This window comes from Aethalodelphis obliquidens, unplaced genomic scaffold (assembly GCF_003676395.1).
Source record: "Aethalodelphis obliquidens isolate GAN/ISIS:26980383/991018 unplaced genomic scaffold, ASM367639v1 scaffold47, whole genome shotgun sequence".
Lineage (NCBI taxonomy): Eukaryota > Metazoa > Chordata > Mammalia > Artiodactyla > Delphinidae > Aethalodelphis > Aethalodelphis obliquidens.
In genome coordinates, this window is record NW_020837991.1 from 91,092 (window position 1) to 103,422 (window position 12,331).

Here is a 12,331-nt window from a genome sequence, read left to right on the forward strand (position 1 = left end):
CAGGGCATTTTTAATTACTATTAAGAAATAACAATAATAAAGTAATGAAGTTTCAAAGAAAAGAAATAACATAGCATAAATTGTTCACCAACTACTGTTTTACATCCAAAATATTGACCTTCCTTCAATCCAAAATATTGATAGCCTTTACTTTGTTTTTTCCCCTTTGCTTACTGATATATCTGAAAATTAGATTGAAGGATAGCTGAGTCCCTTACATTTGATCTCTTTTAGAACACTAAAGATAAGGCTTATAAAGTCAACACTTAGGGCTTCCCTGGTGGCGCAGTGGTTGAGAGTCCGCCTGCCGATGCAGGCGACACGGGTTCGTACCCCGGTCCAGGAAGACCCCACATGCCGCGGAGCAGCCGGGCCTGCCTGTGAGTCATGGCCACGGAGCCTGTGCTCCGCAACGGGAGAGGCCACAACAGTGAGAGGCCCGTGTACCACAAAAAAAAAAAAGAAAAAAAAGAAAATCAACACTCACATTTTCACTGAGTTCAGGTTTTCCTCTATGTCTATAGGGACTAATTTTCCAACAGAATGTCCATGTCTTTTATCCATTCAACTAACATCAGTCGAGCACCTAAACTGTATCAGGCACTGAGGTGGAGGGAGGACCTGCACAGCTATCAGCTAAAAGGTCAGAGGCCATCCTGACTTCTCCATTTAAATTAGCCTCCTTTCCACATAAGGGGTATGTAGAAGTTCTCTTTGAGGGAATGATAACACCTGCGGGATGTGCAGGTGATGAGCAGGAAAAAGAGTATTCTAAGCAGAGAGGATAGTACCAGAGATAGGAAAGAACTTGGTGTGTTCAAGAAGCTGCAAGAAAGTTGGCATGATCAGAGGATAGTGAACGATGGAGAGAGGGTCAAAAGGTGAGATGCAGAGACAGGATACAAATCAGGCAGGGTATGATCAAGGATTTGTGGATAATGCATTCTCTTATCCCATGATATTCTTCCCATGCATTGGTTTGAAAAGAGACATTTATTTTCTACTGCTGAAAGACAGAGAGAAAACATAAACAGGGAAGAGAATATATATCTGTATGTATGCAAGAGAGATCATAGCATCTCTGTGCCTGAAACTAAGGGATGTGTTAAGAGTGAACCAGAAAATGAGAACATATCTCTGCCATCCCATCACAGAGAAAAAACAACTAGCAAGACCCTGCAAATAGACAGTTCAATAATTCAGTGCAACAAATATTTATGATTTCGTCTGGGCAGGTCCCTTTGTTAGACACTGTGTGAAATCCTGAAAAGAGTGGCCACAGACCCTGTGCTCTGGTAAACATTTGTGAGGGGGGTTCAGTGGGAAAAGTCTAACAAGAGATGGATGGGAGAGACAAGAGAGGAAAACCCATTAGAATCTAGGATTGCTGATTGGAATACAGCCATTCAAATATAATGAAGTCTAGAGGAAGGATTCTTGGTGAGGATAGGAGAGGTTTGTGTCTGTGTGTTTATGTTTTGGAGACAGAAGGGACAAAGTAGAGATAACAAACATAGTTTTAAAAGTTGAGATCAGCTACACTTTTCTTATCCTCTCGCTCCAAGTTTAGTAGTTCTCATCCCTGTCTTCCCATTAGAATCACCCAGGGGAAACTAACAAAAACAGACAAACAAACAAATAAAGCTTAATATAAGACTCCATCCCATCCCATCCCATCACATCCCATCAAATCACATCACATCACATTACAATTAGAGCAGTCTCCAGCAGTGTGGCTGGATAGCAGCATATTTAAATATTTACCCTGAGTATTTTACATTGCAGCCAGAGTAGAGAACCATGAGCCTAGCCTCTACTTTGGAAGAAAGTCTAAAACGATGAAAGCCTCAATATTTGAATTACTTTCTGGATATTTTTTATTGTTTCTGGAATTTCAATAAATGGTCTCAAAATACATGATGTGACCAACTGAATGATTGCCTTAGAGACTAAAAGGCTTTCAATGCATATACACTTTACTAATGCTTTTCCCTTAATTTACAAAACTACTTTCTAATGGAAATAAAATCAATGTAGTTCAGATTAAAGTAGACACAAATCTTTCAGTTATGGTATGTATAAAAGTTTTTTACAGTTAAAAAACCCTCCTGATTTTTTTTAAAAAACAGGATACTACAGAAGGAGATAAATTGCATAACACAACTTTATCAATTCTTTTCTTTTTCTCCCCTAAGAACTGGACAGTAATGGTAATAATCTGAAACCAGAAAGGAAAAGATAATTTACTTCTCTTAGACCTCTCAGAGCAAAACTCCATCCCATTAATGTAATAAAACCAATTGAGATAATCACTAAAATAGTAATGATTATGATAATAGTTATGGATTGAACACTTTGGGCCTCAAATTTACTTTTTTAAGTTAGTTTATCCCTTCACAAAACTATTAGTAACCTCCAATGTACATGAGTGTATGTGTATGAGTTGGAAGGGGGCAGGATCAGAGCTGGAGGATGAATAATGTATGCACAACCACAGGGAGCCTTTTCACACATGTAGATCTAAACATTGGATTACCCGGGTTGGGTGGGGAGTGGGGTCTTCTGCACTTTAAAAAGTTAGCTTATTAATTCTGGTACATTTTCCTTCTGTACAGTTGAAAACTACCATTTAAAACTACGAGCCATTCAAGATGAATAAAAATCAAATAACATAAAAATATTTAAAAGTTTTCATTTTAATAGTAAAACTGGGAAAGTCCCAAGCAAAGTAGAATGATCAGTCACTCTAGTATAATCATCTATGGTACATTTTAACCCATATGCACCTTGAGAAATTTCTACTGTGGAGTGATGTCAGCATCATGGCAGAATAAAATGTCTCATTTTTGTGCCCCTCTCAACAAGAATTATTTGGCATCTGTCCATGGATGCAAGTGCCTTTGAGGGAGCTATGGAATTCAGCACCATATATCAAGAGACCTGGGAAGAATCTCACCCACCCATGAATCGGGTAATAGGCATACAGACCTCCGTCCTAGCTGTGGTCCTAGCCCATGGATCAGCTCTAACCGCTCTTGGCCATGGTCCAGTACCCTCTGGAAAACAATATTTTAGACAATGACCCAAGAATGAGAGAGCTTTTGTGGAAAGCCAGGTTTCCAGAAGAGAAGTTCCAGCACACCACTGGAACAAAAACAAAAACATATGAGTTTGGGTGCAATGGAGAGGAGTACTGAATCATGAGCTGCAAGAATGGACGGTGGGAAAAGACTAGGAGAGTGGCAGATGGCACTCTCTGAGAGAATTAAAGGGCCACCGATCCTACTAACTGCATCACAAGTTCTATCGAGAAGCCTGCCCACAAGCTTCTGGGAGCACCTTACCTGAAGATACCCTGAATGGCCCACAGGCATCACTTTTCCTCTACCTTCACCCCTCCGCCCCTGGGGCTAGCTCCCAACACAGGCACACTCCAGACAGCAGCAGCAAGAGTGAGATTTGGCAGACAGCTGGTGGGCATGCACAGATAATGGAACCAGATCAGGCCAGGAAGAGACCACAAACTTGAGTTTTAGTGCCACCTTATGGAAAACAAAGACTGTCAAAATCCAGGCTGGTGCATTGCAGGATTGAGGGCAGGCATACAATCTTAAGAATTTTACACTCCCTCTACCACCAAGAGGGAACAAGAGGGGTGGTGAAGGTGTAACCACAAAAGGTGCGAGAAAGCCTCAGAATCACTAGCAGCACTGATAGAAGGTATTTCTCTCTTGAAGGCAGTAAAGACTGAAGGAGGTGACTGCTATTTCAAATGCAAAGACAGCAATGAAAAACTTCAAGGAACATGAAAAATCAAAGAAACATGACACCAGGACTTCCCTGGTGGCGCAGTGTTTAAGAATCCACCTGCCGCTGCAGGGGACACGGGTCAAGCCCTGGTCTGGGAAGATCCCACATGCCACAGAGCAACTAAGCCCATGTGCCACAACTACTGAGCCTGCACTCTAGAGCCTGCAAGCCACAATTACTGAGCCCATGTGCCACAACTACTGAAGACCGCGCGCGTAGAACCTGTGCACCACAACAAGAGAAACCACCACAATGAGAAGCCTGAGCACCACAACAAAGAGTAGCTCCTGCTCACCACAACTAGAGAAAGACTGCGTGCAGCAGCAAAGACCCAATGCAGCCATAAATAAATAAATAAATTTATTTTAAAAAAACAAAGAAACATGACACCACCAAAGGAACACAATAATCTTCCAGTAACCAGCACCAAAGACATGGAGATCTGCAATTTACCAAATACAATTTCAAAATAGTTATTTTAAGGAAATTCAGTGAGCTACAAGAAAACACAGAAGACAATTCAACAAAAGAGGGAAAATAATACATTAACAAAATGAGAAGTTTAACAAAGAGATAGAAATCATAAAAAAACACAAATTCTGGACCTGAAGAATAAAATGAATGACATGAAAAATGCCATAGAGAACATTAACATCAGAATGGATCAAGCAGAAGATAGAATCTGTGAGATAGAAGACTAGAACTTTGGAATTATCCAGTCAGAGGAGAAATAAGAAAAAAAGACTGAAAACGAGTGAGGAAAGCCTATTTGATCTATGGAATGACATCAATAGAGCCAATTTGCAAATTATCAGAGTTCCAAGGGGAGAGGAGAGGGAAAAGGAGACAGAAAGTTTATTTAAAGAAATAATAGCTGAGAATGTCCCAAATCTGGGGAGAGATTTGGATAACCAAGCTTATGAAGCTCACAGGTCACCAAACAAAATCAACTTAAAGAGTTCCTCTCAGTGACACATTATAACATAACTCAAAAAACAAAGACAAAGAGAGAATCTTAAAAGCAGCAAGGCCAAATTGTAATTTATCAGAGATGAAGAGAACTTAAAGAGATGAAAAAAAGATATTCCATGCAAATGGTAAACAAAAGAGAGAAGAAGCAGCTACATGTAGACAAAAATAGATCTTAAACTAAAAACAGTAACAAGAGAAAGACAAATTCTTGATGAATTGACCTCTTTATCATTATATATATAAAACATTCGTAAATATATGTGCACCCAACGTCAGAGCACCCAAATACATTAAACAAATACTAACAGAGCTGAAGGGAGAAATAGACAACAACAGTAGGGGATTTCAATTCCTCACTTTTAACAATGGATAGGTCATCCAGACAGAAAATCAATAAGTAAACATTGAATGTGATCTATACTTTATACCAAATGGACCTAACAGACATGTACAGAACATTCCATCCAACAGCACCAGAATACACATTCTTCTTAATGCACATGGAGCCTTCTTTATGATAGTCATGTGATAGGTCACAAAAGAAGTCTCAGAAAATTTAAGAAGATTGAAATCATACAATGTATCTTTTCCAACCACAATGGCATAAAACTAGAAATCAATAACAGAACAAAAGCTGGAAAGTTCTGAAATACTTGGAAATTAAACAACACACCCCTGAATGGGTCAAAGAACAAATCCAAGGGAAAAGTCAAATATCGTGAAAAAATGAAAAATAGAAACAAAAAATATCACAACCTATAGAATGCCACAAAAGCAGTTCTAAGAGGGAAGTTTATAGTGATTAATACCTACATTAATGAAGCAACTGACAAAGATTAATCTCTAAAATTTACAACCAGCTCATGCAGCTCAATGTCAAAAAGCAAATAACCCAATCCAAAAATGGGCAGAAGACCTAAACAGACATTTCTCCAAAGATGATATACAGATTGCCAACAAATACATGAAAGGGTCAACATCACTAATCATTAGAGAAATGCAAATCAAAACTACAATGCGGTATCACCTCACACCAGTCAGAATGGCCATCATCAAAAAATCTACAAACAATAAATGCTGGAGGGACTTCCCTGGTGGCGCAGTGGTTAAGAATCCACCTGCCAATGCAGGGGACACGGGTTCAAGCCCTGGTCTGAGAAGATCCCACATGCCGTGGAGCAACTAAGCCCGTGTGCCACAACTACTGAGCCCATGTGCCACAACTACTGAATCCCATGCACCTGGAGCCTGTGCTCCACAACAAGAGAAGCCACTGCAATGAGAAGCCCGTGCACCACAACGAAGAGTAGCCCCCGCTCGCCACAACTAGAGAAAGCCCGCGCGCGGCAACGAAGACCCAAATGCAGCCAAAAATAAATGAAATAAAATAATTTAAAAAAAATAAAAATAAAATAATAAATGCTGGAGAGGGTGTGGAGAAAAGGGAACCGTCTTGCACTGTAGGTGGGAATGTAAATTGATACAGCCACTATGAAGAACAGTATGGAGGTTCCTTCAAAAACTAAAAATAGAACTACCATACGACGCAGCAATCCCACTATTGGGCATAAACCCTGAAAAAACCATAATTCAAAAAGAGTCATGTACCACAATGTTCACTGCAGCACTATTTACAGTAGCTAGGACATGGAAGCAACCTAAATGTCCATCGACAGATGAATGGATAAAGAAGATGTGGCACATATATACAATGGACTATTACTCAGCCATAAAAAGAAATGAAATTGAGTTATTTGTAGTGAGGTAGATGGACCTAGAGTCTGTCATACAGAGTGAAGTAAGTCAGAAAGAGAAAAACAAATACCGGATGCTAACACATACATATGGAATCTAAAAATGGTTCTGACAAACCTAGGGGCAGGACAGGAATAAAGACGCAGATGTTGAGAATGGACTTGAGGGCACGGGGAGGGGGAAGGGTAAGCTGGGATGAAGTGAGAGAGTGTCATAGACATCTATACACTACCAAATGTAAAATAGCTAGTGGGAAGCAGCTGCATCGCACAGGGAGATCAGCTCGGTGCTTTGTGACCACATAGAGGGGTGGGATAGGGAGGGTGGGAGGGAGATGCAAGAGGGAGGAGATATGGGGATATATGTATATGTATAGCTGTTTCACTTTGTTATACAGCAAAAACTAACACACCATTGTAAAGCAATTATACTCCAATAAAGATGTTAAAAAAATAATGCTAGAGAAACAGAGGCCTGTTGCTCAGTGAAAAGGCTTGCTCTTATCTTGAAAGCTGGGGATTGTCACTGAAAGCTTTTAGCATGGGAGTGACATGACCTGTGTTGTAGAAAAATCACTTTTGCTAAATGTAAGACTGACTTGACAAGAGGAAGACTGGTTAGGAGATGGTTGCATCCAGGTGAGGATGGGAGTTAATGAAGTAAGTCAGGGCAGAGGTTTGAACAGGAGCTAATATGAGAGCCACTCAAATCTTCAGGTTCTGGCATTGGGTTGGGCAAAAGTGGTGAGAGGGAGGCACTGAGGACGACCCTGAGGTTTCTGGCATGGGCAAATGAGTAGTGTAGGATGGTGGGTGAGACCTCTAGCCTGGGAGTCAGAGACACTTGGTTCTGGATACAAAAATTAAAAAAAAAAAAAGGATCCCTGTCCTGGTGGGGGATACAGACTAAAAAATACTCACTTTCAATACCAAGTAGTCACAGCAAAGATAAAGATAAGCACAGGACACAGCCTGGGAGGGGGAGGCGTGGCAGGAGAGTGGTTTAAGGCATGCTTGCTAGAATTATACGGCATTGGAGTAAAGAAGGTGAGAAAGGTGCTCAGGATGGAGGGGGCTACATGCCTAAGACACAAAGGAACAAACAGGATGGTGGCCTGGGAGATGTCCCTGACTCTCTGGCTTGGGTTCCACTCACCTGCTAACAGCACCCAGATCCACATTTCAGGCAGACTGCTGCCTCTGTCCACCGGCCACCGCCACATCAAAGTTCCACCTCAAAGCAGTGCATCCGTGAGTCTTCCCTGCACATGCAGCGCCCCCTCCTGAAGTGCCCACTCAATCTGCTCCTCACCCGCCTGGCCCAATGCCACTCCCATCCACACAGGCTACCACTTCTGGGATCCTGAGAACCAGCCTCCACTCCTGTCTCTCCTGCCCCATACCCAACCTGTCACCAAATTCTATTCCACTGTTTCAAAAGTTCTAGAACCTGCTCCATCACCATTAGTACCTTTATTCCAGTTTCCAGCAGCCGTAGGAGCACCTCTCTCTTTTCACATTATTTTAATTGAAATATAGTCTACATACCACAATATATCCTTTTAAAGTGGCTGATTCAGTGGTTTTTTAGTATTTTCACCATGTTGTGCAACCATCACTCTTATCTAATTCCAGAGCATTTTCATCAACGCAAAAGAGAAGCTCTGTACCCATCAGCAGTCCCCATTCCCCCCTCCCCCTTCCCTCTATCAACCACTAATCTACTTTATGGCTCTGTAAAGTCCCCTGTTATGGACATTTCACAAAATGGAAATCATACACTATGTAGCCTTTTGTGTGTTTGCTCAAGAATCCATCTCAGGAATTTCTCGGATTTCTTCACTATTAACGGCAGTGATTTCAAAGCCTGCTTCACTGTGAATTTCATATCAAAATGAATTAAGCATAATGTTTTTAAGTTTCATCTATGTTGTAGCATGTATTAAACATGTTTTTCATTTTCTGTTTTCTGATGCTTTGACATCTGGGGGCTTGCTGACTCTGGAGGGATGGCCTCCTCTCTCAGGGCTCACTAATTCCTAGAGATAGTAAATGACTTCTCTTCAAAGTGTACCTTTCATTTGCAAACCAACCAACTCACCACTGCCCATCTACTTTATCTGGGTCAATACCAATATCCACCTGTCCTAATCACCCCAGGTCCAGGTACCAGACAACTAGGGACAGCCTCTATGCCCCAGAGCCCACTGAAATTATTCAAAGTAGTCAATCTTAACCCTGCTTCCCCTGCCTTGCCCATTACTTGCCATGGAAACCACAATAAATGTTTTCTCCTCACTCCCTCTGCCTCTTGAAGCTGGTGCTTCCCCGTGTGACTCCCTGTGGCAGGGTGTGCCCCCTCCTTTTGGGAACTGTGAGTAACAAGTATCTTTTCTATGCTAATTGTCTCCTGATCTGTTGCCCTTACTAAAACCCTCAAATTTTCTACTAATACACTGTATTTTTTAACAGTTGGAAAACCACTTATCTTTATTATCAGTGTCAGGGGTCCACCTTCAAGAAGGTGCGGCTCACCTGCATCACATCAGGATCCCCAAGTGCACCTAGGTACCTAGATCTGACCTTCATTTGTCGAACTTGTTCCAGGAAAATCCTATGGTTTCTTCTTTTGCTTCCTCAGCCCTGATTAACCTGGACAAGAGCGAGATTTTAGCCACTCTGGCTTGTGATGGAATCCAAGATTGATTCAACATTCTTTGTTCTCACCTCTCCTGCACTGACTGACCCAATCAGTCACAATTTGTTTATTTTGTCTTCCAAGCTGGGCTCTAGCACCATCCTGGTGGAGGAAGCACCTTAGCAGACTGTCCAATCTGAGTACAAACATGGAGTAGTCTTTCTGTACTGTTGACACACAGCTTTCAATACAGTATATAAATGCTGCTACTTTGCAGCCCGCTTTACCCTCTCACCAGGGCAGCCAGGGAAGTGAGGGGTTCCAAAGCAGAGGTCCTAGGGACACTAAGTCAGCACACAGTTTTCAGGCTGACCTCCATCCACTCACACAGAAACACATTTCTCTCCTTCAACAATCATCATCCTTGTACCATTTCAATGGTGTGATCTAATCATGACTCAGCATGCTGTTTGTCTATTGTTATGTAACAAACCACCTCCAAATTTGGTGGCTTGAATTGAAAATAGAGTGTCAAATACATATTTCTGTACCCATATTCATAGCTGCATGATTCACAATAGCCAAAAATTAGAAGCAACCCAAGTGTCCATCGGCAGATGGATGGATAAACAAAATGTGGTATATCCATAAAACGGAGCCTTTACAAGGAAGGAAATTCTACACATGCTACAACATGCATGAACCTTGAGGACATTATGCTAAGTGAAATAAGCCAGTCACAAAAGAACAAATACAGGGCTTCCCTGGTGGCACAGTGGTTGAGAGTCCGCCTGTCGATGCAGGGGACACGGGTTCATGCCCCCGTCCGGGAGGATCCCATGTGCCGCGGAGCGGCTGGGCCCGTGAGCCACGGCCGCTGAGCCTGCGCGTCCGGAGCCTGTGCCCCGCAGCGGGAGAAGTCACAGCGGTGAGAGGCCCGCGTACCGCAAAAAACAAAAAGAAAAAAAAAAAGGACAAATACAGTGATTCCAGAAGACCTAGAAGAGTCAAATTCATAGAAACAGAAAGGAGAACAGTGATTGCCAGAGCCTTGCAGGAGGGAGGATGGGAAATTATTGCTGAATGGGTCTAAAGTTGCAGTTTTGCAAGGTGAAAGAGTTCTGGAGATGGATGGGTGATGGCTGCACAACATTATGAATGTACTTAATGCCACTGAACTGTACACTTTAAAATGGTTAGGATAGTACATTTTATGTTATGCATATTTTACCACAATTTTAAATTTTTACTGGCTTAAAATTATACTCTGTTATTATTTCTCAGAGTTGTGTGGACTGACAGGGCAGGGAGACATATTTGGAGACTAGCTACCACAATCCATCTCAGGGATTTCTCAAGTTTATTCTCTTTTTTTTTGGCTGCATCAGATCTTATTTGCATCACGCGGGCTCTTCCTTGTGGTGTGCGGGCTTCTCTCTAGTGTGGCGTGCAGGTTTTCTCTCTCTAGTTGTGGTGCACAGGCTCCAGGGTGCATGGGCTCTGTAGTTTGCCGCAGTCAGGCTCTCTAGTTGAGGCACAAGCTCAGTAGTTGTGGTGCATGGGCTTAGTTGCCCCGCGGCATGTGGAAACTTAGTTCCCTGACCAGGGATCGAACCCATGTCCCCTGCATCGGAAGGTGGATTCTTTACCAATGGACCAATGGACCACCAGGGAAGTCCTTCAAGTTTATTCAGTATTACAGCAGTGACTTCAAAGCCTGCTTCATTGTGAATTTCATAGCAACAACCAAGTTCCCAGAGAGCTTGTTTCAACTTATAAAACACTGGAAAAGTTGTGAGCTCTTCTTGGCATATCTGCTACCAACCTCCTTTCCCATTCTAGAAAAAAAAAATCTTAATTTCTTATGAAACTATGTGTCCTTTGAGATTAGGTTAGAAGTCAACTTCTAATCGGTAATTCATGAGGGCATATTTTAGATAGGGTAACCACTCATATTTCAGAGTATACTTTGTGTTTCTATTATCAATGCCTAGCCCTTTCTCAGTTAGCATCGAATTTCCTGCATCCCAGGAAACCCATCAGCCTTAGGCAAAGCAGGATGGGTGATCACTCTACTTTTAGACCTTCTCAATTTTATGAACTCACCTAATGTTACATAAGGCTGATATTCTCAAACCATGTATATGTCTTAAAATTGTGATTCCAATCTTGAGATCTGTACAAAATTCCTTTGTCTTTCTGGTGGTTGTCCCAATCCATGATGCTTTGTGTCTGGTGCACTTGACTCCAGAGCTCTATAAATCCAACAATCTGGCAATAAAGATGCATTTTTAGATTGGGCCTATGGTGATTATTTTAATCCAAGATACACTTGGACACCATATCTTAGATCCACATTCTCATATGATAAGCCAGTGTTAAAATGCAACACATATAAACCAGGGAGTTCACACAACCCAGACTTGATGGGGTTGTCATAGTCAAAGAACCAGCAATTTGGCAGGAAAATATAACAAAAAGCAATTCAAATTTTATTTGGCTTGTGAATACTAATAAACTACTAGTTTTCTCCTTGTTGTAATAGCATCAAACATCACAAAGTAGAAAGATTTCTGAGTAGACTAGAATCCTGCTGAGTGGCTCTGTGCCCTGGGTGCGGACAGTGAGGAAGGATACCCAGCTCTGCTCCCTGAGGTCCTCATTAGAATTAGAAGACCCCTCAGAAATCAGTCAGCGTCAGTCCCTTTAAGTAGTTTTCTACGATGTCTCTGTTCAATGAATTCTGGGTGATAATGTTCTTGGATAAATTTAATCTCTTAGCCTCAATGCCTAACATATTTCATATTTTGGTAAAGTTATGAGCATCTATATTCTAAGATTTAAAAAATATAGATAATATATTAACATTTTAATGACAAATAATGATGATCCTATGGAAACTTTTCCATATGATCACTCTTTTTCATGACTACATTGGCTTCAGCAATATTATGTTTGGAGATAGGCTCTACTTTGACTCTTTGTGTTTCCATTATCAGTACATTGTCTTATCCATAACTGACCCCTACGTCGCCTCATCATTTTTGACTCAAGGAGGCAGACAGCAGCCCACAGGAGGGTAGGTAGAGCTGAATAGTATGAACCTCAAAGGAGGGAGGCTATTGCTTAATGCAAGGTAAATGATGGCTTGAAAGTA